The 27,813-nt window shown below is 47.3% G+C and overlaps 1 pseudogene; it reads right to left on the bottom strand.

Moving 5' to 3' along the window:
* Positions 1-7,718: 7,718 nt before the first annotated feature.
* LOC127695919 (uncharacterized) overlaps positions 7,719-27,813 on the bottom strand; it is a 30,131-nt pseudogene continuing 10,036 nt past the window's right edge.

Genomic DNA, 27,813 nt, shown 5'->3' with positions numbered 1-27,813 from the left:
TCTGGTATCTTGTTAATCACAGATGATTCTTCAACCCCAGCTAACCAAAACCACTGAATCTTCACAATCAAAACATGGCTCTGATAAGAGTCTTTAATCTTCCCTCTGAAATTTCACAAGTCAGGCCTCATTCTTCTGTAATGTTCTCAACATTATCTTCCAAGATCCTACAGATCATTACACCAAGTTCTTAATACCGAATGGATCATCTGACCCAAAGTTCCAAAGTCTTTCCACAGTCCTCCCCAAAACATGGTCAGGTTGTCACAGGAATAACCCCACTACAGAGGTACCAATTTGTCTTAGTCAGAATTTCTATTCCTGCACAAGTATCATGACCAAGAAGCAAGTTGGGGAGGAAAGGGTTTATTCAGCTTACACTTCTGCATTGCTGTTCATCACAAAAAGAAGTCAGGACTGGAACTCAAGGAGGTCAGGAAGCAGGAACTGATGCAGAAGCCATGGAGGGATGTTCCATGCTGGCTTGCTTCAGCCTGCTCTCTTATAGAACAAAAGAATGCCAGCCCAGGGATGGATCCACCCACAAGGGGCCCTCCCCCTTGATCACTAATTGATAAAATGCCACACAGTTGGATCTCATGGAGATACTTACACAGCTGAAACTCCTTTCTCTGTGATAACTCCAACCTGTGTCAAGTTGACACACAAAACCAGCCAGGACAGAGTGAGATGGCGGGATTAGTGTTTCTCTCCACTGTATGTCAAATACCTGAGAGAGACAACCTAGAGGGGGGATGGTTCATCTGGCCTCAGCCATCAGAAGTTTCAGTCCAACATAGTGAGGGATGTACAAGGGCCTGGTGGGATGGCAGTTGCTCCCCTTCCGGCCCAGGTAGAGATGGTTGAAGTGTCATCTGGAATTCTGTGGTAGCAAAGCTCGGGTGGACACACTGGCACAGATGAACAGACTAATGATGTTTATAAACAGGGTCTACCTGTGTAATTCGGGCTGGCCTGGAACTCTCCAAGTAGACCAGGCTGACCTCTAACTCACAGAGGTTAGCCTGCCTGTGCCTCCTAAGAGCTGGAATCAAAGGTTTGAGCCACCGTAGCTGGCCATTGTTAACAGATTTTGTCAATGCTTACCACCAGCCTCAAGGAAACCTGAATCCACCACACACACAAACATACGGCATGTGTACACGTGTGTGCGCGCGCGCGCACACACACACACACACACACACACACACAAAACTTTCTCAGGAGGGTTATAAGCTCAAGACTAACCCTGTCTCAAAAAAAGAAAGAATGAATGAGAGGAAGAAAGGAACACAAAACATAAACCTCAAACAGGGGTTTAAGAGGTCAAGTTTAGCCAACAGTGGCAGTGCTTGCCTTAACTTCAGCAGTCATGTGGTAGAAAGTCACAAAAACCTCTGTGAGTTCAAGGCCAATCTGGTCTAAATAGTTTCAGGACAGCCTGGGCTGTGTACAGAGACCCTATCTCAACAAAACAACCAACAAAGATAGATCAAGTTGAGATGCCTATAACAGCAGGAGAATTTGGATTGAAGAGACTTGTTCAAGGGAAGCCACGAAGCAAATGGAAGACAGGGGCAGGATAGAGACAGGGCAGGGGTCACATGGCCAGTGGTCTGAAGTATGCTTTGTCTAGACACAGACTATGAGCACGGATCTTAACTAAACATTGAGGTACCCAGTGTTATGGGGGGACACAGGCCTCACTTCTCATGGTCTAATTGAGAGGCCTTTTGACCCTCTCCCTAGCCATACTTTCCTTTGACCATCAAATGACTTGTGACCTTAAGATCACTAAGAACAGGACTAGGCTGAGCCAGGTTTTTGACCAAGATCTTATTGTCTTACCAAAATACACACCTTCCCATGACACAAACACACAGTACCAGGGAGTTCTAAGATGTGTACTGGAAGGGGTCTTGTGGGGCTCAGACACAGGCCCCTCCCTGCCCACTGAGCAGACCAGGGCAGGGATAAATGAGCACCAAGCTGGGGTGGGGCACCTGCCACCATTACCATGAAGCTCGCTGGTGCTCTGGTGCTCCTCTGGGGTGCCCTGCTCCTGACTTCAGGGGAGGTGGGTATTACTGTGTGGGGGCCATGGATGCAGGCTCTCCTGGCTCTCACTCTCTGTATCCTCTGGGCAGTGCTGATGCCTGACTTTCAAGGGTGGGTGACCTTGCTTTTGTGTTCCAGATTGTGGTTTTTGCCCAGTTATAGATAGAAAAGTTGAACTATTTTTTCAAGGGACCTTGGAAGACTATCTTAAGCATGTGAAAGCATACACTAATAACCCTGTCTTAGTGGAAGAGGCTGAAAGAATGAAGAAATGTGTCGATAGTTGACAGAGGAAGACAAGACACACATAACCAATGTCATCGTGAGTCTCTGTGTCTGACTAGGTGTGGGGCTTGTGCTTCTCCCCAACTCTGAAGCTTCTCTGTGAATACAGAAATGTGACACACCTGATTGAGGATGGCATGAGGATGGGGCAGGAAGGGACTCTCAGGCTGCCTGAATGGGGCCGGGATGCTCAGTTCAGACAAGCCACACTAGATCCCTGCTCAAGTGTGGCCTCCATCAGTCTTCCTGACACAACCTCCGAAGTCTAGCTGCACAAGCTTGGGGCCAGGCAACCTTCCCCATCCTGGATCTTTTATCCTGACCTTTCAAGCCTACCATGCCAGTCCTAAAACAGTCCTCTGTTTTCCTGTTCTCTGTACCTCCAAGGCCACTGTGTGGATACCAAGCCTGGGGCATTCGAGGATAGAACTAAAGTGAACCCATGTTGTCCCTAGAACTGGTAGGACAAGTCACTGTCTCAGCTGCAGAACTCTGAGGGTCATCATCACCATGTGACAAGGGTCAGTTCCCTGTGGGGCCCCAGCTGCCCACAGGTTCACATGGAGCCCTGTCAGCTCCTCCCCTTTCTGTACCACAGGTACCTATGGTGTCCCACAAGGGGCCTTCTCCCAACTGGCTGGATTGGAGGCTCTTTACAGAGCTAGTCTCAACAGATTGGGGACTAGGCTCCCTGGTCCTGGTGAGACACAAGAGAAATTGCAAACCGGCTGCAGGTCCTTCCAGGAGGTTTCTCGGTGCATGGTCAATGGGGCATGAGTTCTCCTTTCCCTCTGAGGCCTCATTTGGCTTTCTCTTTGCAGGAAAGAATTAAAGCCAGCCCCTCTTGTTGAGAGAACCTCTTTGCTCTCAAGGAAGACTCAAGGAAGCCACTTGCCTGCTCACCTGCAGAGATGCAGCAAACCCCACCCCTTCCCCAAGGTGTCTAAAAACAGGAATCCAACAATAAAAGCCTTGCAATTCACATGGGAGCCTGGAGTTTTAGATCCCAGGTTGGGTCTGATTGGGTTGAAGGATACTGCAGGGACAACCAGGGGACTTTAAAGTGCCACTTCTCAATTGTGGTGCTGCCAAAATGCCCTGCAGATTGCATTAGAAAATGCTGAGACCATATTCACTGCACCACAGTGTCTGTCACTCTCATGGGACAGGGTCCACAGAGTACATACATGACCTCCTAGACTGAACTCCCCAGGAACATGGAACTGAGTAGGATGAGGGACACCAAGGGTCTGCTGAGGACCACACAGGCTCTAAACAGCAGACTCTGTCCCTGCTCCCCAGTGTTGGGACATGAGCCAGTTGTGCACTGTGTGCATGTGTCTGTGCATCGGTGGTTGTCTTGGCTTCTGTGCCCCCATCTAGAAGACAAAAATAAAACTATCTACAAGGCTGTCGTGAGGCTTCTCACCCATCACAGTGAACAGAAGTTCAGCCTTGAAATGAGTGTGGGACCTGGCCAGAACCAGAAATCACTTCATCCTAATGTCAACTACCCAATTCTGAACCGAGTTACTTCCCCCTGGGTCTTACATGGAGTGGGACCCAGGGTGCTAGAGCTTTAGGACCTGTCCTGTGGCTCTGCTCTGAGGACATGACAGGACGTACTGTCCCACACCAGTTAGCAAACAGTTGCCTTGTGGCCAGTCCTAAGTCCACCTGCCTTACTGCTCCATCAATGAGCCATGTCCTCACATGGATCCCAGGCTTCACACCACCAGGCATACCCAGAAGAATACAGATAGGTTCCTCAGGATGCAGAGGCTTATGGAAGGCCCAGCGGGGGCAGGCTCTCTCATTACAGGGCATGCACTAAAAAGAGTAAAGTGTATTATTCTTTTTCCTAAGGATGTGATAAAATAACAAGCTGAGTATTTATAAAGAAAAACTCATCATATTGAAGGCTCCAGGTCCACAGTCCTGCAGCCTCACTTTTTAACCTCTGTTGAGGACCCGCTCACCAGCATGGAGTCAGAAAATAGCATGAGTCATGTTGCCACATCAGTGTGTATGTGGTCTCCAGCCTAAAGTACCTGGGGCCTTATTCACCCAGTCTATAGGATTTGTCCCTTCCTAGAGCAACACCCCAGAGACCTAATCATCCTGCTTCCTCATGACACCATCTCTAATGTTACCACACTGGGGACTAAATTTCCAGCACAGGAACTGGGTACACAAGGAAACCAGATTCAAACCACACAGCACAGGAGGAGGCCATCTTGCATAGACTGAGGCCTGATGTCTGTGAACCATGCCTCCAACTCACCAGTGTCTAGCCACAGCTTGCTTCTGAAGGGGGGCCTCCTGCCTCTCTGGGGCCTAGGGGTGGTCTAGGGACTGTCAAGTTGATATGACTTAACTATCCTCACTACACATGTGGGACCTGGAGGCTTGTCTACCATTCTTCTTTCTACAGATTAAAAAAAAAAAGAGCATCTCCATCTGTTGCATAGCTTAGCTCATGCTGGCCTGGGACTTAATCAACGCACTACAAAAACTAAGAATCCTGAGCTTCCTAGGAGATTGGGGACAGATGGGTTAGGTAGGCATGGTCTTAAGCAGATAGTGTCCCAGCCCCCCATGAGCCTACAGGTGTCATATGTGAGAGCTCAAATCTGAGCAGGACATGAGTGACAGTTTATGCTCCCTAGAATACAGCTGCCCACCCCTGCCCAAAGAAACACACAGTTCTTTGGGGACTTGTTTACATCTTCCTGGGAGTAGTGTCACACAATAGCCAGTGAGATGGCTTGGTGGGTAAAAAGGTCCTTGCCACCCAGCCCGACCTACAGCCTGAATCCCACCCACAGGATCCCTGTGGTGGAAGGAGAGACCTGACTCCCACACTGTCTTGAGCTTCCACGCAGCTCCCTACCATGCACAGACTCCTCTGCATATGCACACGTTCAATTCCAGTGCTTGGGAGACAGAGCCAGGCAGATTTCTAATAGTTCAAGGCCAGCCTAGTTCCACCTGGCTTCCAGGGTTCCAGCTCACTGATGACAGACCAGGACAGAGTAGCCCACTTGGAACTTGTGGGGACACCTCAGTGGTCCCTGCTGTTAGGCTCCTTTGAGTTGCTCCCAGGTGTCCTTTCTGACAAGTTCAAGGGCCTTTAAGTGGACTAAGAGGGGTTGGGAAAAAGAACCATCAGGGTCAAAAATCCCTCCTGCTTCTGCCAAAGGGGTTGGTCCCCCATGGTGGAGCTCAAATGGTGTGAGTTTGAATTTCTCTGAGGTGTTCCTTACTCAGGAGTGGGTAAAAGGAAGGAGGACTGTCCGATCTTTCCCCGCTGGTCTTCAAGGCTAATGTAGTCAAGGTCTCTTTTAATGTTCTATTCATCCTTTCTACCTGTCCTGAACTCTGGGGTCTATAAGCACAATGTAATTTCCAATCAATCCCCAGTTGTGCAGCCAGTCCCTGACTTACCTGGGCAACGAAGGCAGGGCCATTGTCTGATCCAATTACCTTAGGGATGCCGAATCTTGGAAAAATTTCTTCTAATATCTTCTTTGCCACCACGTTGGCCATCTCCTTTTTCGTGGGGAAGGCCTCCACCCATCCTCAAAAGATATCTATGAAAACAAGTATCTGTTACCATATTTTGCTGGTTGGACTTCTGTGAAGTCAACTTCCCAGTATACTCCTGGCCTATCTCCCTGCAGGCGCTTACCAGATGTGCCTATATGATGTGCAGCATTGGTTAAAGAACAAGCTTTACAATTTTGTACTGCCTCTTGAACAATATCTGAGAGGCCCATGACATGATAGTCAGAGTGGATTATAAGGTCTTTTAATTTCTTAGCTCCCAAGTGGGTCAATTGATGTAGATTGGTGACATAGTGTTGTCCCTCTTTTCAGGGTAACATAGATTTCCCATCTTCTGTCTCTGCTACTCCGTGGGGGGTGTAGTTATGTACTATTTTTAATCTTTCCATCTGATGGTGATCCTCAGGAGTATATCTGAAACTGGTCTCTCTGATGTTGTAATAGTTTTTGGACTCTTTGGCCCCTTGATTGGTTATAAGGATCATGGTCCCTTGGGCCACTTGTTTGGCCACCATGTCAGCCATCTGATTTCCTCTGGCAATGGCATCTGGGCACTTTAGGTGGCCAGGGCAATGTATGATGGCCAATTTTTTTCGCAGATGTACGCCTCTAGTAAACTCAGGATTTTGACTTTGTTTTTATTATATGCAAGTACACCTTAGCTGTGTTTAGACACCAGATATATTTATGGATGGTTGTGAGCCACCATGTGGGTGCTGGGATTTGAACTCATAACCTTTGGATGAACAGTCAGTCCTCTTACCCACTGAGCATTCTCTCAAGACCCCTCTTCTTTATTTTTAATGTCCTTTCCCACTGATATGAGTAGCCCCCTCTGTTTGTAAATTGCCCCATGTATTTGTGTGGTGGCGAAAGCATACCTGCTGTCCCTGTAGATGTTGACAGACTTCCCTTCTTCCAATCTCAAGGCTTGGGTTAGTGCAATCAGTTCTGCCTTCTGAGTCAATGTTCCTTCAGGCAAGCTACTGGCCCAGATGGCCTGTTTTCCATCCATCACCTCTGCCCCAGCTTTCTGCTTACCTTCAACCACGAAGCTGCTGCCATCTGTATACCAATTAAGGGACCCTGGCCAGGACAGGTCTGTGAGGTTCTTCAGCATTCCGGTTTCTTCTGCCAGGATGTCCATACATTTGTGTACAGGCAGAGAGTCTTCTGCCTCAGGTAGTAAGGTAGTGGGGTTGAGGATAGCCGGTGGGGCAAAAGTCACTCGCTCAGTTAACAGCAGGCTTTGATAGTGAGTCATGCGGGCGTTCATCATCCACCAGTCAGGGGGCTGCAGTTACCTGGTGTCCTAAGGTCAGTTTGACAGAATCCTTGAGCAGTAGGTTTGCTGCAGCGATGGCTTTCAGGCAAGATGGCCATCCACTGGCTACAGGGTCAAGACCCCTTGTGCAATTCCTGCTCTCTCATCCACATAGAGGGTGAAAGGCTTCGTTAAGTCAGGCAAGGCCAAGACTGGTGCACTGAGTAAAGCCTTTTTTATTTCTTTGAAAGTTTTCTGGGGTTCATGAAAAAGCCCCAGTTTCTTTGGTGAGAGGGTAAAGGGGTGCTGCTAAGGTGGCAAATCCTGGAATCCATAATCTACAGAAACCTGCAGTGCCCAGGAATTCTCTTACTTGCTTTGGGGTAGTAGGAGTGGGGATCTGGGTCACAGTTCTCTTCCTAGCTTCTGTCAACCATCGCTTCTCCTTCTTAAGAGTGTATCCCAAGTAAGTGACTTCTGTTCAGCATATCTGGGCTATTTTATCTGAAGCTCGGTACCCCAACTCACCCAACTCGGTCAGCAGTTACTCAGTCCGCCGTGTACACTCCTGTTCATTATCAGCAGCTAAAATCAAATCATCAACGTACTGCAGCAAAGTTCTTTGGGGGTTCTCTGATTTGAACAGAGCCAAATCTCGATGGAGGGCTTCGTCAAAGAGAGTTGGAGAGTTCTTGAACCCTTGAGGCAGTCGTGTCCCAGTTAATTGTCCAACCTGTCCCAACTCTGGGTCTCTCCATTCAAAAGCCAAAATCGGCTGGCTCGTGGGGTGCAGCTTCAGGCAGAAAAATGCATCTTTTAGGTCAAGAACAGTATACTATTTTCTGTGAGGAGGAAGAGAGCTGAGCAAGTTGTAAGGGTTAGGGACAGTAGGATGGATGTCCTGAACCCTCTTATTAACTTTTCTAAGATCTTGCACTGGCCGGTAACCGTTGGTACCAGGCTGCTTGACAGGCAGTAGTGGAGTCTTCCAGGGAGATTGGCAAGGTATTAGGATACCTAGTTGCATGAGCCTCTGTATGTGAGGTGTGGTGCCCTCCTGAGCCTCTTTACTCCTAGGATACTGCTGCACCCCAATAGGAACTGCATCAGTCTTTAAGTTAATGATGATGGGGGTACTCGTTTTGCTTCCCCCAAACCTCCCGTTTCTGCCCATGCCTTAGGGAACTTTTTCAGCCAGGTTTCCTCTAGTGTCTCAGTCACAGGGACTTGAGGCTCATGTAATCTATATTCTTCTTCTAGCTTTATAGCAGGGCCATAGACGTGGGAGTCTGCCAATCAAATGTTGCTCCTTCCGAGGAGAAAATTATTTGAGCCTTTAGTTTGGTTAGTAAATCTATCCCCAGTAGTGGCATGGGACATTCTTGGATGACAAGGAAAGAGTGGGTTACTTGTCACTTTCCTGGGTACATCTTCATGTCGGGAGTCCATGAATATGGTTTTTGAACAGTGGCCCCAATTGCTATAGTCTTTTTATCCTTTAATTGTCCTAGAGGCTTCTTTAAGACGGAAAATTCTGTTCCAGTGTCAACTAGAAAGTCCATAGGGGTCCCCTCCACTTTTAGGGATACCCTAGGCTCGGGGAGGGGATCCGAGCACCGTCTCCCCTATTCATTTTCTTCCATGGTGAGAACACTGGGTGCCTGATGTTTCTCCTTTGGGCAGTCCCTTGCCCAATGTCCATGCTCTCTACAAAAAGCACATTGGTTTTTATTTAAAGGTTGACGTGGGAGTCCTCCAGGGTTCAGTGGTCTTCTCGACCGTGAGCTGCCCAGGTACCCTGATTGTCTAGTTTCTCCTTTTCTCTGATAGCTTCCCTGTTGCCTACAGCTGTGGCCAGAATCTTATTCAACTTTCTTTCTTGTCTATGGTCCCGCCTGTCCTTTCTCTCTTCAACTTCCTTCTTTTCTCTCTCTCTCTTCTCCTCCTCACTCTCTCTCTTATGATATACTTTTTCTACCTTTTTAACCATGTCCTGTAAGGACAGGGTGTGCAGGCCTTCTAGACATTGCAACTTCTTTCTGATATGAGAGGCCGACTGCCCGATAAAAGCCATGGCTACTGCTGCCGGCTGATCCTCAGAAGTAGAGTCAAAAGGAGCATAACACCTGTAAGCCTCTATAAGCCATTCTAAAAACACAGAGGGAGGCTGCTTTTCCCCCTGAAGAACTTCCCTTACCATAGCCAGATTGGTGGGGCGTCGGCCTGCCCCTCGGAAACCTGCCACCAGAGCCTGGTGGTAGACTCTCAGTTGCTCCTTACCTGCAGCTTTATTGAAATCCCACTCAGGACGATTCAGGGGGAAGCTCTCATCTATCACATTCTGGAGCTGAGTTGGTTGGCCGTTGTGTCCAGGCACGTTTTGTCGTATCTCCAAGAGTATTCTTTCCCTTTCTTTGGTGGTGAAGAGAACCTGTAAAAGGTATTGGCAGTCATCCCAGATTGGTTCCTGTAAGAACATGAGGGATTCGACCAGACTGTTAAGGCTAGAGGGATTTTCTGAAAAAGAATCATGATTTCCTTCTCAATTATATAAATCGGCTGAGGAGAAAGGCCAATATTGGAGCTGGCCACTGTATGCACGCAGAGGCAAGGCTGTAGTGGAGTCTGGTCCTTTGGGGCTCTGAGCACATCGGCTTCGGGTCCCAACCGCCGGCCCCTTGGCAGTGGATGTAGGCCCTGCAGCGCTGGCCCCCTCTGTAGTGGCTGATCTCTCCGCTGGGGCTGCATCCCCCCACAGGTGGCTGGTCCCTCTGCCGCCCCTTCAGCGGTAACCTGTTGAGGATTCTGAGGAGGCATGGTGAGGCAGGAGGGGCTGAAACATCAAGCCATTCTGGAGTCCCCTCGATCTTGGGATAGATCTTGCGAGGAGCTGATAGATCAATTTTGTTTGGCAGGTCAGGCTCTGCCATTTTTGTTTCCCGCTCTCTGTTCCAAGTTATATAGTGCCAGGACTCGGGAGCCTGGCTTGTTTTTCTACGTCCAAGGCATTAACCAGGATGGAGGATCCTGTACTAGGTCTTCCCAGATCACACTTGGCCAGGGTGAGATCCTGGTCCTTCCTGCAACACTATGTTCTTGATGGCAGAAATTACAGTCAGGTCAAGTGTGCCCTCTGGTGGCCACTCGACGTTATACATCGGCCATTCTGAAGAACAAAACATTCTCCATCCTTTCTTCTTAACTTCTACAGACAGATTGTGTGCCTATTTCTAATTTCTGTCCAGTTGTCGAGAGTCTGACCAAGAGGGGTGCTGATAGTCTGTCCCATCGTCCAAGTCACACAGAACACAAACAGAACACACAGAAAAACCAAACAGAACACACAGAAAAACCACAGCCAGTGACAGCTTCCTGTGGGACTTTCAACAGACTTCCAAGAGGATGCGATATATTTCCTCCAAGGGAGTGACACGGGGTCCAAGTCGGTACACAAATGGGAGATTTCCAAGCATCCTCACAATTCCCACAGACCTCCCAGTATGTCTCCCGAGGCTATAGTCGGTTATCCCCTGACACGTCAGTCTGATAACACTCCTTCCTTCCAGGACAGGGAGTTTGTTGCTCTCCATGAGCACAGACGACTGTGAACCAAAAGTTTCAGGTATTCTGGACACCAGACAAGGACAGACAAGGGCATAGACAAAGATGGAATCTTACCTCCAAGAGGAGTCTCTTAGAATCTGGGGTAGCCGTCACTTCACGGCCAACGAACCAAATGAAAAGCCCCAAAGAAGGGAAAAGGCGACAACCCCAGAAAATCAAGAGAGACATTCTCGATGCAAACACACGAGGTTAATTGGGGAATCTAGTGCAGCACTAGGGCCGAACCTCATATTACATGCAAGGTCAGAAGACTTCGACCATGAGCTGTGGTGGTCGGGGGTTTTTAAAGGAAAAAAACACAAAGAAAAGGGGAGGTTTGACAGTGCATTAAACATCCTGTCAATGATTCAAAACCCCCATAAACCCAAGAAGAATGGAGAAGCCAACTAACCTCCAGGGGTGATAACAGGTTATCTAGAGCCAACATTCACACTTTTAGGATATTGTATGGCTAAACATTTAACAGAGCACTAAATGTGTCAGGGATGCTATACATTTACGGTCACTTTATCTTCGACAAAGGAGCCAAAAACATCCAGTGGAAAAAAAGATAGCCGTTTCACCAAATGGTGCTGGTTCAATTGGAGGTCAGCATGCAGAAGAATTCGAATTGATCCATTCTTATTTCCATGTACTAAACTTCACTCCAAGTGGATCAAGGACCTCCATGTAAAATCAGACACACTGAAACTAATAGAAAAGAAACTGGGGAAGACCCTACAGGACATGGGCACGGGGGAAAAGTTCCTGAACAGGTCACCAATAGCTTATGCTCTAAGATCAAGAATTTATAAATGGAACCTCATCAAATTACAAAGTTTCTGTAAGGCAAAGGACACTGTTAAAAGGACAAAACAGCAACCATCAAATTGGGAAAGAATATTCACCAACCCTACATCTGATAGAGGGCTAATATCCAATATATACAAGGAACTCAAGAAGTTAGACCCCAGGGAACCAAATAACACTATTAAAAAATGGGGCACAGATCTAAAAAAGAATTTTCACCTGAAGTAATTCGGATGGCCAAGAGGCACCTTAAGAAGTGCTCAACATCATTAGTCATTAGGGAAATGCAAATCAAAACAACCCTGAGATTTCACCTTATACCAGTCAGAATGGCTAAGGTCAAAAACTCAGGAGACAGCAGGTGTTGGCGAGGATGTGGAGAAAGAGGAACACTCCTCCACTGCTGGTGGGGCTGTAAGATGGTACAACCACTTTGGAAATCAGTCTGGAGGTTCCTCAGAAAACTGGACATGACACTTCGGAGGACCCTGCTATACCTCTCCTGGGCAAATACCCAAAGGATTCCCTGGCATGCAATAAAGACACATGCTCCATTATGTTCATAGCAGCCTTATTTATAATAGCCAGAAGCTGGAAAGTACCCAGATGCCCCTCAAAGGAGGAATGGATACAGAAAATGTCGTATATTTACACAATGGAATACTACTCAGCAATTAGAAACAATGAATTCACAAAATTTTTAGGCAAATGGTTTGATCTGGAAAATATCATCCTAAGTGAGGTAACCCAATCACAAAAGAATACACATGGCATGCAATCTCTGATAAGTGGATATTAATTAGCCCAGAATCCCTGAACACCCAAGGCACAAATCACATAACAAATGACTCCCATGAAGAAGTACGGAGAGGGTCCTGATCCTGGAAAGTATTGATCTAGCATTGGAGGGGAATATAAAAACAGAGAAAAAGGAGGGAGGTGATTGGAGAAGGAATGGAGAGAAGAAGGTTTATGGAACATATGGGGAGGGGGGATCCGGGAAAGGGTAAATCATTTGGAATGTAAACAAAAAATATAGAAAATAAAAATATTTTTTTAAAAAAAGAGAGCAATAAATGCATCAGGCATGCTATACATTTAACAGAGCACTAAATGTGTCAGGGATGCTATAAATTTAACAGAGCACTAAATGTGTCAGGAACTTGGTGGGGCTAGGGCAAACAGGCAACATTCTTGGGCCATTATGTGGTTGAAGATTTAGCAAAAGCTCTCAGCTGTGTAAAGACGCTGGCAGGCTAGGTCTGGGGTCAGGGATTGCCATCTTCTAGGGTAATCTCAAAGTCAAAGATGGGGGCAGTAGGGCAAAAGAGAAAGTTTCTATGTATTAGGCTAGCTGCTAGAAGTGTAAAAATATTGAGTTGGGGCTCACATTTTGAGTTAGGGTTTCACACATAACATCATAAAAAGGTTACAATGGCTCTCCCAGGATCACTTGGCTAATCAGGGGCTGTCACTCTGCTCTGAGTAACCACACGAGTCATTACTCTCACTGTCTCCCAGATCCTCTGAAGACCTCACAGGATTCCCGTTCAGCACACAGACATGGGGCACAGAACAGAGCTGCCGGCATTTACTAAAATCAGCTGAAGACACTGAAGGATGAGGGCAAAGGTGTCAGGAATCCAACTTCATGAAAAAGGACAGGACAGCAAGACGGCGCTCAAATCAGACATGGTGCAAAGATGGGTTGCCCAAGCCCATTAGACTATAAAGGCCATAAATTTGGTGAGCTGATCTACAATTTTCTAGATGATATCACTGCCATGTTATTTCAGGCATTCTGGGCTGAGGAGCATGTATTTCTGGAAAACAAAGAGACAGACAGGAACGGAGGTGGCTACAGTCAAGGTTCAGGACCTCAGCAGGGCTCCCCAACCACCCAGGATGAGATCACTCTTCAGCCACAAGAAAGAAAATCTTCTGTAATGATTCAGGTCTCCAGCAACAGAGTCTGCCTCAAGGGAACTGGATCCCACCCACAGCCTTCAGGAGGAAACCTGAAAGCGTCCATAGCCAGGCAGGAAAGAAGGGGAGAAGTTTCTAGAAGTCATGATGGGGGCTAGGTCTAGAAAGAGAAAGGATAGCTGAGTATGAGTTTGGTGATGTCTCCAGTACCTGAGCAAATCTCTCCAGGCACATTGGCTATATGGCCATGTTAAAAATACATCCCCCATGTGGGCTTGTTAGAAGAAATTCGTTTCTGGATAGCTTTGTGGTTTTGCAGGACCTAATACTCAACTAAAAGTACTTTCGGGAACAGGATGAGAGCTGCCCTGTTCAAAATATGTGTCTCTGCGATTCTGTTATGCTTGAAATGAGAGGCAACAGCTCAAGTATGATAGGAAGCGGCATGCAATCCCTGGGCATGTGTGTGGCATTTAAGCCTTTAGGGGAGGTTCTGACTATACCTCAGATGATGCCAGTGGAAGGCGCCTCCATCTGAGGCAGGGGAGTAGAGTCAAGGGAGGTTCCAAAGAAGACCCTGGCAAGTAGACAGAAATTTCTGGTATCTTAGCATAGACTTGTAACTACTGTACCTCTGCAGAGAGCAGAATAAAGATTCCCCTGTTCCTACTATGGGTGAGAACTCCATGTTTACCCAGCATGTAGGAATGAATTACAGGAACCTGCATGGAACATGCTGGATGTGTACCTGGCATGCTACTTTGACCTGTGCTATGGTGATCAAGGGTTTGATTCCTCAGTTACAGGTCACCTGACTTGTATTAATAGTCACATTGATCATTTGTAAACAGCTTTCCACCATTTGCTGCAGGGGCGAGTAAGTGAGGTTAGGGAGGACTTTACCAGAATTTCAGGATTAATAATTGTGGTGTGAACTCTTCCCTCTTTGTAGCAGCCCTGGCATTTTTCAAAGGCCTCCAATTCCTCCGTAGAAGCATCAAACGATGAAAGTTGGGACTTTATAATGTTCTCACTTCGAGAGAGCAATGACAAATAGACTCTGAAGAAAGGAGTGCATGCTTCTGCTGCAAACACAGATAGAAAATCATCATTATAAGGCTACAGGCTGGCAGAAACAGAGGCTCAAGTGTTCTTGACACATCTACAAATGCCTTCACTATCTTTTCCCATAGTCCTACCCTCCAAAAGGATGCAGTCTCACAGATATGACATGGTTTCCATGAGACACACACTTCATATGAGTGGACAGGCCCCCATAGCTGACCCTTCAGAAAAGTCCTCCGTTTGCCTCAGCCTCAACTGTACAACTAAGCATCATTGCCAGCACAACTCCACGTCCCTGTCACACCCACCCCAAGTGCTGTAACCCAGAGCAGAATGTATCAACCATCCTCTGCAGTTCCTTGCCTCCGGAAGACCCCTAGGTCTGTCTCAGGGCCCCACATAGAGATCTACATGGGACTGAGATGGTGGTGAGCGAGGGTTCCATTCTCACTTGTCGGGAAGCCCAGCTCTCCAATCACCAGCAAGGCCAGCAGAAGAAGTGTCCCCTTCATGGTGGAGAGTGCTAAATGCGATACTCAGAGCAGATCCTCTTCCTTATAAACCATTATAGCCCTTAGCTGAGCAAACCCCACCCCCAACCCTACATCCCAGGAGCTCCAAATACCTTTGGGCAAGAACCTAGCACTGGTGGATTCCTCTTCCCACTCGCTGAAGGGAAGGGGTATGCGAGCCCCTCCCACTCAGAAGAACAAACACCATGAGAAGGCCTGAAGTCATCCCTTTCTGGAGAGAAGTTGTTCTTTCTTTGCCAAAGAGGGGTTAGAGCTGACTTTGTAAGCAGCTCAGCTCGAGTGTTGAGCCAAACACCCCAAGGACCTGTCCTACTTGACAACTTTCCTTCCTGGTCAATTCCTCACCTCTCCTGGCTCCAAGCATGGCCTCTGCAAGTTCGGACAGGAAGGCACAGAGATCAAGGAGGGTTTCTGTCTCTGTAGGTAGTCAGCAGTCCAAAACACTGGATGTGCCTGAGGTCAAGGCTTAAGCAGAAGGATGCATGTCTGGGTTCTTGTAAGGCCCCTTAAACATCTTTAGCTACTGAGACCTTTGAACTGGATCCATGAGGACATGGAGGTGACATCTTACTCTTGGTTTCTCTCAGCCAGGGTAGTCCCCAGCTCTTTGGCCATTGGGTAACCTCAGGGGCTGATGATGGTTTTGTATCACCAATTCTGCTTCACTCCATGGTAGGTCAATCCTGTTGTCCTTCTCGCCCTGTCCCCTCTCAGCTCTGTCAGGAACCATGTCTCTAAGAGGTTTGATCAGTAGAGTCCATGTGGTGAGAGCAGTGAGTGGTAGAGTGAGGGACTCACCCCTCTACATGAGCTCCCCGTTGTCCACAACGCCAGGGGCTAGTGTGGACTGCCTGGCTGTAAACTACAGGGCTCCACAGGCCACAGGCAGTGCTCTGTGTGTATGCTATCTCAAGTTCAAAACAACCTATTTACCCAAAGGAAGACATTTACAACACAAAGGACATGTCCGCTGGGTGTTGTAGTCAATGCTTCTCAAGAAAGGAAGCTCTTCAGTCCAAGCTCACCATGCTTGCAGTGTGATGGTTCATCTTGATGATCATCCTGACTGGGTTGAGAGTTGCCATGGAAACACAGCTCTGTGTGGGAGTTTTTATGCTTTGTCAATTGATGACCACAGACTGGCTTTCATGTGTCAGCATGGACTATGGTCATAGAAGGGGTGGAAAGAAGAAAACAAGCTGGGCACATCCATTCGTACCTCTCTGCTTCCTGATTGTAGATGTGGTCAACCACCTCAAGTTCCTCACTGTGCCTAGCTCACCGTGATGGACTGTGTCCCTTCAAACTGTGAGCAGAAAGGTGCTTCTCCCCTGACATTTGGTCACTAGTTCACTACAACAGGGGTGGAGTATTTTTTAGCATGTGCAAAGCCCTTGGTTTATTCCACAGCATCACACATATAAAAAGGGGCAGACTAAGAGATGAATAAGTATGAAAATTGTTTATTATGCAAGCATAAAATCCTGGGTTCAGATTCCCAGCACCCATGAGAATGGTGGTGTGCATGCTTAATCCCATGTGAGCTCCAGGTTCAATAAGAGAACTTGTCTCAAAAAATAAGGTGGAAGGCTGTTGAAGGAGGTCAGTGATTAAAGGTGTCATGATTAAAGGTGAAGACCTGAGTTTAAATCCCAGAGGCCACCTGGTAGAAGAAGAGAATTAACTCCTCCAAATTGTCATCTGACCTTCACATGCACACACACACACATCTTGGCATCTGCGCATATACAGGCACACACACACACACACACAAGCACAAAAACACATGAACACACACCTACAAATGTCTGTGGTAACTGGCATGAGGAAACTGGAAAAAATTCCTAATGGACAAATATCAAAAAATCTGAAAAACAAACTAAACAACATATCAGATTGGACTATAATAGTAAAATCACCTATAAACCCATGCTGGTGTGAATGGTTGCATGGCAGATAAATGAATATGGATATAAGTCAGTGTTCTTATATCTCACAGAAGAATTCCTGGGGATCTGTAGATGTTCCTCCTGGGAGTTGACCTCCCTTGGTGTGAGATGTATTACAAGTTCTAAAGTTCTACATGATGGGCCAGTGAGGGAAGCATTTGCTGGGTGCACACACTTGAACCCTTGAGTTTCAGCCCTCAGAACCTGTGAGACCTGCCAGGCACAAAGTGCATTCTGGTAACCTCAGTCCCAAAGAGTCCACCCAGGGCTCACTGGCCAATCCATCTAGGCAAACCAACAAGCTCCAGGCTTAATAAGAGGCCCTGTTTCAAAAAATATGAGGTGGTCTCAGCTGTAAAGAGGACCCAGATTCATTTCCAGGACATACAGGGCAGCTAACAACTATCTGTAACTCCAGTTCCAGGGGATCCAGTGCTCTCCTGTGACCTCCACAGGGAAAGCAAACATGACTACATAAAACACTCATGCAGGCACAAACCCCTCATACATAAAATAAAACTAAATAAAATGTCAAAAAATCACCGACGTATGTGTGTGTGTGTGTGTGTGTGTATATATATATATATATATATATATATATATACATATATATATATTTATATGTGTTTGTATATACACATATATGTATGTAAAATGCATACACACATATATAGAGAGTGGAGAGCAACTGAAGGCACTCACTGTCTGTCCCTTACCACCTGTTGCATACACATATGTGTGCCATGTGTCTTGGTTAAGATTGCTGTTGCTGTGATATGACACCATGACCAAAAACAGAGTAGTGTAGGGTCACCTGGCAGTAGACACTTGCTTAACCACACTTTGCCCTTGTCCCCATTCCCAATCCTGTACAGAAGAGAAAGTCCCCCAATGGGAACATTCTACAGGCTTCCACAGCCCTTGGAACATGGAAGACCATAAAAACAAAGACCAGTGGGCTCAGGAGACAGTTCACAAGTAGATGTCAGAACTTGGCACCTAATTGCCCAAACACTTACCAGTTGTGAATCCTGTTTGGCTCAGCCAACCAGTAAGTCTTCTGCAAACTTCATTCTGTCACCAGCTGATAGAGAGAAATTGACAGTCAAGTGCCGTTTACAACAAACTGCTTAATTCTGACTTATCAAAACACTTACAACCTTTACTTTTAAAATTAAATACCAACCAAATTACACAAATACAAAGACTTATTTAATATACGCATGGCAGGAGGAGAGGCATGAAGGCAAGTCTGAGTTATGAGGGAAGATGGCGTTGCACATTTTAAGAAGGGTCTTGTTTATAGAACTGAGAGAAGTGAGATAGCCCTTCACCCAGTCTAAGCAGCATTTGTGAAGACCTCCTATGAGTGTTAACCCTGGGAGAGAGGATGGCCTTACTCCCCTGAACCTTCAGACATCTAAAGAACACCAAAATGCATCCAATAGAAGAGGAGCTAGAGAAGATGAAGTACAGTTTGGAGCCTTCAGTATGGTGGAGGTGGGGAGAATTCTTATACACAAGGGATCCATCATGTACCCTGCAGGGTTGTAATCTATGTTGGGTTGCTATGACAAAAGACAGAAGACTAGGTAATGTATATGGGAAAGAGGTTAATTTGCTACTTGGTCTGGAATCTTGAAAGTCAAGAATAGGATAACCGCAGGTAGCCATGGCCTTCTGCTGTTTGATCATCGGGTGCACAACAGAAGGGCAGCAGGGGATTGTGGAAGACACAGAGCAGAGACTCCACCCTGCGTCTCAAGCACCCGCTATACACTGCTCAGCCCTGCCACACTGGGGACCCAGGCTCGATACAGGTGTTTGACGTGTACCCAAGACATGTTAAAACCATGACTGGCCCTCCCTCAGATATTCTGGTTTCGATGCAGTCTGGGGATTTAGGTGAAAAATCTTCCAGACAGGTGAAGGAAAATCATTTCAGGCAGGGAGAGCAGGGCATATGAAGGCCCTGGTTCTCACTTGGGTCACACTTATGGAGAAATGGTGTCCTTCCTCCTACAGAGACACTGCACATGACAAACATGCTAAGGAAATGCTAAATTCCAGGTTCAGGTGTACACAGTACAGTCAGGTGACTTGCAAAATCCAAAGAAATGAAGTAAAGATGTGGCCCTTCTCTCCCATGATCCCCAGTTGCCTGTCTGGGATCCCTGTAACTTTAATTTTTTTAAAAACTATACTGTTAATGATGGTTCTTAAACACTTTAACATCCCTTTTAACTAACCACCCACCAGAGGTAGTAGGGAACAAAGGCCATGAGGGGTGTGGACCTGTTTGGAAATGGTTCTTTGGAGCAACTCCTCTGTGGGTTGTCTGGAAATTGCCAGTTCAGTTCAGTTCATATGTTGACAGCAATAGCTTGATCCACTCACAAATACTTCACTGATAGATCAGCAGTCCATTTCAGTAGAGTCGGGATAGCAAGCCTGAATGAATAGTGGTGGCACTATCTAGCAGAGACAGCCGAGTCCCAGCTGCAACTTCCTTCAGCAGGAGGGGCCGGGGCAGAATCCCAGGAGAGGTTCTCTGGTGTGCCTCTCCTAGGGAAGAGAAGATCAGCAGAGATCCAAGACCAAATAGAGTTGCACAGTTAGCTGTACCAGCAAGTCAAGCCCAACCTCTGTCACTGCCTGTCAAGGTCTATTTATACTCCCTCCAAGCACCATGTGTCCTCCATGGGTCCTGTGTCAGATGTGTGTCTGTCTCACCCATCATCACTCTGCAACACACTACTGGAAGTATTTTGGTACCTTTCTCCTATGGAGTCCTGACAAATGGAGCTCAACTACACAGTAAATCGAACCAATACATGTGTGTCATTATCAAAGATTCCTTCATCCCATGTCCTTTCACATGCTTGCTGTAGCAGAAAATCCTTTTGACTGTGTCTGCTTCAGCCAAATGTTCCTTCATGAGTCTGCCTTTGCCTTTCACATCGGTTTACTTCAGGAAAACACTCCTTCACATTTTTGCTCCAGCAAAACAACATCCAACACAATTGACTCTCCGATGACCTCTTAAGTTTCCACTTCAAATCCCCTTATTCACAAAGATGGCAATTGTGCCTTGGCAAGGGAATGCTCTTTGGGGCTAACCTTGGTCTCTTTCTTTGCCCACTCTATGTGGCATCAGTGAGCCAAAGCCAGCTGTAAATGAAATATATATTATACTTAGGCTCTATTAAACACAAAGGCTTGGAATTTTATTTGAAGTGCTGTAAGCCTAGATTGGGCAGGTTCTGTACTATTTTAACTTATGACCAATCCATAGGCCCTGTGTTACTTACTGTTTCAGTGTTGCTCCCCATTATTCCTGCTCCATCAGCTTGTCCCTGAGCTCCACTGCTCCTGGTCACGTGCTTTTGAGCCATCAGGCTGGATGGCATCCTTCCTTTCTGTCCATCCTCGTTCTCCTCCTCTCTCCTCTTCTCTTGTCTTCTGATACCTACATATGTCCTCCACCCCAGTGAAAAAAACAAAGCCCAAAATACCACTCATTTCTCCAGCATTGGCAGAAAGACACATTTTTTAACCAGTCACAGAATAAGATGAGCAAATTTTACAAGGCAACATTTGGCATATGTGAGAATTTGTTTACCAGATTACCCAAGAATCAGAGGGTGGGGGCATCCAGATCATGGCATTTGAATGCATAGCAGTAGGATACCAACCCCAAAAGCTGGAGGCAGTAGAGGCAGCAGTGGTACCCTATGGTGAGCAGTCCTCACACTAGCATGGAACCCTGAGATCTACTGATGCTGCAGATCCACTAACAGCATGGGCATGAAGCCTAGCCTCCCTGGCACTCTACAGTGAGATGGCTCTAGACCCTGGTGGAGTCTTCAAAGTCTATACAGATCCTTAGACCTCTTCTGGCAAACAGGAACTAAAGAGCCTGTCCTCTCGGTCCCTTTTGTCCTTTCAAAGAGTCTGCCTCTGCCTTCTCTTCATTCCAGACCTTTCTATCTTCTGCACTGCACCCCTGTCAAATGCTTCCACTACCACAGGGCAGCAGACTCAAGGTACTTGGCCTATTTCACAGCTAAGCCTGATGACTACTCACCCCTGCCTCAGCCTTTGCTGTCTGCTGCCTCCTCCACTGCCATCTGTTCAAACCATACTACTGATAGCAAGACAAGAATCAGACTGCTCAATGGAAGACTTTCATGAGGCAAAACTGGCAGTGCCGGGGGAGCCATCTTGAGTGTGTATCCTGGCTGAGCAAGTGGGCCCAAGCATTCTGCTTCCATCGGTGGAAAGAGCAGATGCTCCCCTTCCGGCCCAGGTAGAGATGGTTGAAGTGCCATCTGGAATTCTCTGGTAGCAAAGCTCGGCTGGACACACTGGTACAGATGGACAGATGCTGAGCCCTCAGGAGCTGGGGTAACTGGCTGAGATTGGACTCTACTTTTTCCAAAGTAGCTGTGGAATATTCAAAATGGCCATCCCGCTGGCTTTTGGACCAGCAGTCAGAGTAGCTAAAGCAGCAACACATAGTCTGGCAGTGGCCAGTTAGGGCATCAGGTCACTCCAAACTGAAATATCCTTGCTTAGTTCTGAGAGAATAAATACCAGGCACTTGCAGCATGGACTTAATGAACACACTAATGATGTTTATAAACAGGGTCTCCCTGTGTAATTCTGGCTGGCCTGGAACTCTCCAAGTAGACCAGGCTGACCTCTAACTCACAGAGGTTGGCCTGCCTCTGCCTCCTAAGAGCTGGAATCAAAGGTATGAGTCACCAAAGCTGGCCATTGTTAACAGATTTTGACAGTGCTTACCATCAGCCCCAAGGAAACCTGAATCCAACACATACACACACACACACACACACACACACACACACACACACACACACACACACACACACACACACCTTTCTCAGGAGGGTTATAAGGTCAAGACTAATCCTGTCTCAAAAAAAAAGAATGAATGAATGAATGAGAGGAAGGAAGGAACCCAAAAAACACAAAACATAAACCTCAACCAGGAGTTTAAGAGGTCAAGTTTAGGCAACTGTGGAAGTACTTGCCTTAACTTCGGCAAGCATGTGGTAGAGAGTCACAAAAACCTCTGTGAGTTCAAGGCCAATCTGGTCTAAATAGTTTCAGGACAGCCTGGGCTGTGTACAGAGACACTATCTCAACAAAAAACCAACAAAGAGAGATCAAGTTGAGATGCCTATACCAGCAGAAGCTTGGATTGAAGAGACTTGTTCAAGGGAAGCCACAAAGCAAATGGAAGACAGGGGCAGAATAGAGACAGGGCAGGGGTCACATGGACAGTGGTCTGAAGTCTTCCTTGTCTAGACACAGACTGTGAGCACGGTTCTTATCTAAACATTGAGGTCCCCACAGTGATGGGGGGACACAGGCCTCACTTCTGATGGTCTGACTGAGAGGCCATTTGATGCTTTCCTTTGACCATCACAAGACTTGTGACCTTAAGATCACTAAGAACAGGACTAGGCTGAGCCAGGTTTTTGACCAGGATCTGATTGTCTTGCCAAAATACACACCTTCCCAGGACACAAACACACATTTCCAGGAAGTTCTAAGATGTTTCCTGGAAGGGGTCTAGACGGGCTCAACACAAGCCCCTCCCTGCCCACTGAGCAGACCAGGTCAGGGATAAAAGAGCACCAAGCTGGGATGGGGCAACTGCCGCCATTACGATGAAGCTCGCTGGTACTCTGGTGCTCCTCGGGCCTGCCCTGCTCCTGACTTCAGGGGGAGGTGGGTATTACTGTATGGAGGCCAGGGAGGCAGGCTCTCCAGGCTCTCACTACCTCTATCCCCAGGGCAGTGCTGATACCTGACTTTCAAGGGAGGGTGACCTTGCTTTTGTGTTCCAGATTGTAGCCTTTGCCCAGTTATAGAGAGAAAAGTTGAACTATTTCTTCATGGGACCTTGAAGACTATTTTAAGCATGTGAAAGCATACAGTAATAATCCTGTCTTACTGGAAGAGGCTGAAAGAATGAAGAACTGTGTCGATAGCAATTTGACAGAGGAAGACAAGACACACATAAAACAAATGTCATTGTGAGACTCTGTGTCTGACTAGGGGTGGGGCGTGTGCTCCTCCCCAACTCTGAAGCTTCTCTGTGAATTCAGAAATGTGACACACCTGATTGAAGATGGCAGGAGGATGGGGCAGGAAGGGACTCTCAGGCTGCCTGAATGGGGCCAGGCTGCTCAGATCAGACAAGCCACACTAGATCCCTGCTCAAGTGTGGCCTCCATCAGTCTTTGTGACACAGCCTCCCATGTCTAGCTACACAAGCTTGGGGCCGGGAACCCTTCCCCAGCCTGGGTCTTTTCTCCTGACCTTTCAAGCCTACCAAACCATCCCCAAAACAGTTCTCTGTTTTCCTGTTCTCAGTACCTCCACTGTGTGGATGCCAGGCCTGGGGCTTTTGAGGATCAAATTAAAGTGAAGCCATGTTGACACTAGAACTGGTGGAACAAGTCACTGCCTCAGCTGCAGAACTCTGAGGGTCATCATCACCATGTGACAGGAGTCAGTTCCCTGTGAGGCCCCAGCTATGCACAGGCTCACATGGAGCCCTGTCAGCTCCTCACCATTCTGTCCCACAGGTGCCTATGGTGTCCCACAAGGTAGATCCTCCCAACTGGCTGGATTGGAGGCTCTTTACAGAGCTAGTCTCAACAGGTTGGGGACCAGGCTCCCTGGTTCTGGTGAGACACAAGAGCAATTGCAAACCGGCTGCAGGTCCTTCCAGGAGGTTTCTCAGTGCATGGTCAGTAGGGCATGAGTTCTCTTTTCCCTCTGAGGCCTCATTTGGCTTTCTCTTTGCAGGAAAGGATTAAAGCCAGCCCCTCTTGTTGATGGGAACTTCTTTTCTCTCAAGGAAGACTCAAAGTAACTACTAGCCTGCTCACCTGCAGAGATGCAGCAAATCCGACCGCTTCCCCCACGGTGTCTAAAAACAGGAATCCAACAATAAAAGCCTTGCAATTCACAGGGGAGCCTGAAGTTTTAAATTCCAGGTTGGGTCTGATTGGGTTGAAGGATACTGCAGGGACAATGAGGGGGACTTTAAAGTGCCACTTCTCAATTGTGGTGCTGCCAAAATGCCCTGCAGATTGCATTAGAAAATGCTGAGACCAAATTCACTGCACCAAAGTGTCTGTCACTCTCATGGGACAGGGTCCACAGGGTACATACATGACCTCCTAGACTGAACTCCCCAGGAACATGGAACTGAGTAGGATGAGGGACACCAAGAGTCTGCTGAGGACCACACAGGCTCTAAACAGCAGACTCTGTCCCTGCTCCCCAGTGTTTGGGACATGAGCCAGTTGTGCAGTATGTGCATTTGTCTGGGCATCTGTGGTTGTCTTGGCTTCTGTGCCCCATCTAGAAGACAAAAATAAAACTCCCTATCGCCAAGTCTGTCATGAGGCTTCTCACCCATCACAGTGAACAGAAGTTCAGCTTTGAAATCAGTGTGGAACCTGGCCAGAACCAGAACTCAGTTTATCCTAATATCAAATACCCAGTTCTGAACCCAGTTACTTCCCCCACAGGGTGTTACACAGAGTTAGACCCAGGGTGCTGGAGCTTTAGGACGTGTCCTGTAGCCGGCTCTGCTTTGTGAATGTGGCAGGAAGTCCTTTCCCACACCGGTCAGCAAATAGTTGCCTTCTGGCCAGTCCTAAGGTCATGTGACTTACTGCTCCATCAATGAGCCACGTCCTCACAAGGGTTCCAGGCTTCACACCACCAGGCATACCCAGAAGAATACATATAGGTTCCTCAGGATCCAGAGGCTTATGGAAGGCCCAGTGGGGGCAGGCTCTCTCATTACTGGGCATGCGCTGCAAAGAGAAAAGTGTATTATTCTTTTTCCTAAGGCTGTGATAAAATAACAAGCTGAGTATTTATAAAGAAAAACTCATCATATTGAAGGCTCCAGGTCCACAGTCCTGCAGCCTCACTTTTTAACCTCTGTTGAGAACCCACTCACCAGCATGGAGTCAGAAAATAGCATGAGTCATGTGGCCACGTCAGTGTGTGAGTGCTCTCCAGCCTAAAGTACCCGGGGCCTTAATAACCCAGTCTATAGGATTTGTCCCTTCCTAGAGCAACACCCCAGAGACCTAATCATCCTGCTTCCTCATGATACCATCTCTAATGTTACCACACTGGGGACTAAATTTCCAGCACATGAAGTCTTAGGGTACACAAGGAAACCAGATTCAAACCACACAGCACAGGAGGAGGCCATCTTGCATAGACTGAGGCCTGATGTCTGTGAACCAGGCCTCCACCTCACTAGTGTCTAGCCACAGCTTGCTTCTGAAGGGGTGGGGCTTTTGCCTCTCTGGGACCTACGGGTGGTCTAGGGAATGTCAAGTTGGTGTGATTTAACTCTCCTCACTACTCATGTGGGACCTGGAAGCTTGTCTACCATGCTTCTTTCTACGGGTTAAAAAAAAAAGAGTGTCTCCATCTGTTGCATAGATTAGCTCATGCTGTCCTGGGACTTAATCAAAGCACTACAAAAACTCAGAATCCTGAGCTTCCCAGGAGATTGGCAACAGATGGGTTGGGTAGGCCTAGTCTTAAGCAGATAGTGTCCCAGCCCTCCATGAGCCTGCCAGTGTTATATGTGAGACCTCAAAGTCTGAGCAGGACATGAGCGACAGTTTATGCTCCCTAGAACACAGCTGCCCACCCCTGCCCACACACACACCCAGTTCTTTGGGGACTTGCTCCAGAGTGACATTAGCTACTGTGCCTTCAAGGTCTTAGTTGCTTTCTCCAGCCTGTAGAGTCAGAGCCACCAGGGACGAGAAGGAATCGGTATTTTTTAAAAGATTTATTTATTCTATGTAAGTACACAGTAGCTATCTTGAGACACTCCAGAAGAGAGGGTTAGAGCTTGTTACAGATGGTTGTGAGCCATCATGTGGTTGCTAGGATTTGAATTCAGGACCTTTGGATGAGCAGTCAGTGCTCTTAACCACTGAGCCATCTCTCCAACCCCAAGAATCAGTATTATATGACCTCCCAGATCTTTCTCTGTCTGACATCCAAGCCAACACACTGAGCTCCCCGCAGGCTGTGCAGGGTGCTCCAGGCTCCCAGCTTCATGAGCTGTCACCCATGCTGGGGTCACTGTTAGTGTTGCAGCTGTCTTTGAGTCAGTTCTGCTCCTGTCAGTAACCCCAGGAGAACTCACTAGGTCCCCCATTGGACTTCTGTGGGATCCGTCCTTTCGCTACTGACTCCCTATCTGTAGTGAATAATGATTTGATTACATCTTCCCTGGAGTAGTGTCACACAACAGCCAGTGAGATGGCTTGGTGGGTAAAAAGGTCCTTGCCACCCAGCCCGACTGACAGCCTGAATCTGACCCCCAGGATCCCTTTGGTGAAAGGAGAGACCTGACTCCCACAAGCTGTCTTGAGCTTCCACACATCTCCCTGCTGGGCACAGACTCATCTGCAAACGCACACATTCATTTTCAGTACTTGGGAGACAGAGGCAGGCAGACCTCTAAAAGTTCAAGGCCAGCCTGGTCTACACTGTGAATTCCAGAACAGTCAGACCTACTGTTGTATAACAACTTCCTCCAAGATTGAACTATCCCAGCCTGCAGGAAGTTCCTTAAGCAGGAAGGAAAACAACTCAAAATAGCTCTAGGAAGTCCCTAAAACAGAGTCAGTAAGCCAAAGAAAGCAAGAAAGGCTGAGAGCACAAGGGCCAGGCTACCTGCATGGTGTAAGGTTTGTTCCAGGGTTCCCAGCTTTGTGACAACAGTGGGGCTGAGGTGGGCCTTGGTGATGCAGCTGTCTTTGAGTCACTTCTGCTCCTGTAAGTAAACCCCATAAAACTCATGTGATCACCAAGTTGGATTTCCAAGTTGGTCTGTCATAGATTCCCTATCTGAGGTGGAGAGATGTTGTGTGCTGCATCTCCCCAGGAAGGGTTTTGTCACACAACTACGTAGTAAGATTCTGACTCAATAAAAGAATGAATGAATGAATGAATGAACAAACAAGTGAGATCACAAAGAGACAGCTTGTAGATCCATCCATGTTCATAGCAGAACTGTTTATAAGCACAAAAATAGCTCAATAACTTAACCTTGCAGAGGACAGGGGTTCAGTTACCGTCACCTGCAAGAGAGCTCACAGGCATGCTGGTGACACACATACATACACACAAGGAAACAAACACAAAAAATCTGAATACGAATGGATCTTTTTTAAAAAACTGAAGAAAGAAGCATTGCCTGGCACCCACAGGGCATCGGGCCAAGTGCAATGAAACAGACCGAGACCTGGCTTGTTCAGCTCCTGGGAGTGTGTCTTAGTCAGGGTTTCTATTCCTGCACAAAACTCATGACCAAGAAGCAGGTTGGGGAGGAAAGGATTTTTTCAGCTTACAGTTCTGCATAGCTATTCATCACAAAAGAAGTCAGGACTGGAACTCAAGCAGGTCAGGAAGCAGGAGCTAATGCCGAAGTCATGGAGCGATGTTCCTTACTGGCTTATTTCAGCCTGCTCTCTTATAGAACCCAAGAATGCCAACCAAGGGACGGATCACTAATTGAGAAAATGCCTCACAGTTGGATCTCATGGAGGCACTTCCCCAACTGACACTCCTTTCTCTGTGATAACTCCAGCCTTTGTCAAGTTGACACACAAAACCAACCAGTACAATTGACCCCTTGTCAACTGGACACAAACACATC

The sequence above is a fragment of the Apodemus sylvaticus genome, chromosome 1 (genome assembly GCF_947179515.1).
Source record: "Apodemus sylvaticus chromosome 1, mApoSyl1.1, whole genome shotgun sequence".
Lineage (NCBI taxonomy): Eukaryota > Metazoa > Chordata > Mammalia > Rodentia > Muridae > Apodemus > Apodemus sylvaticus.
The sequence above is the reverse complement of the archived record's forward strand: the minus strand, read 5'-3'. Positions and strand labels throughout refer to the sequence as shown.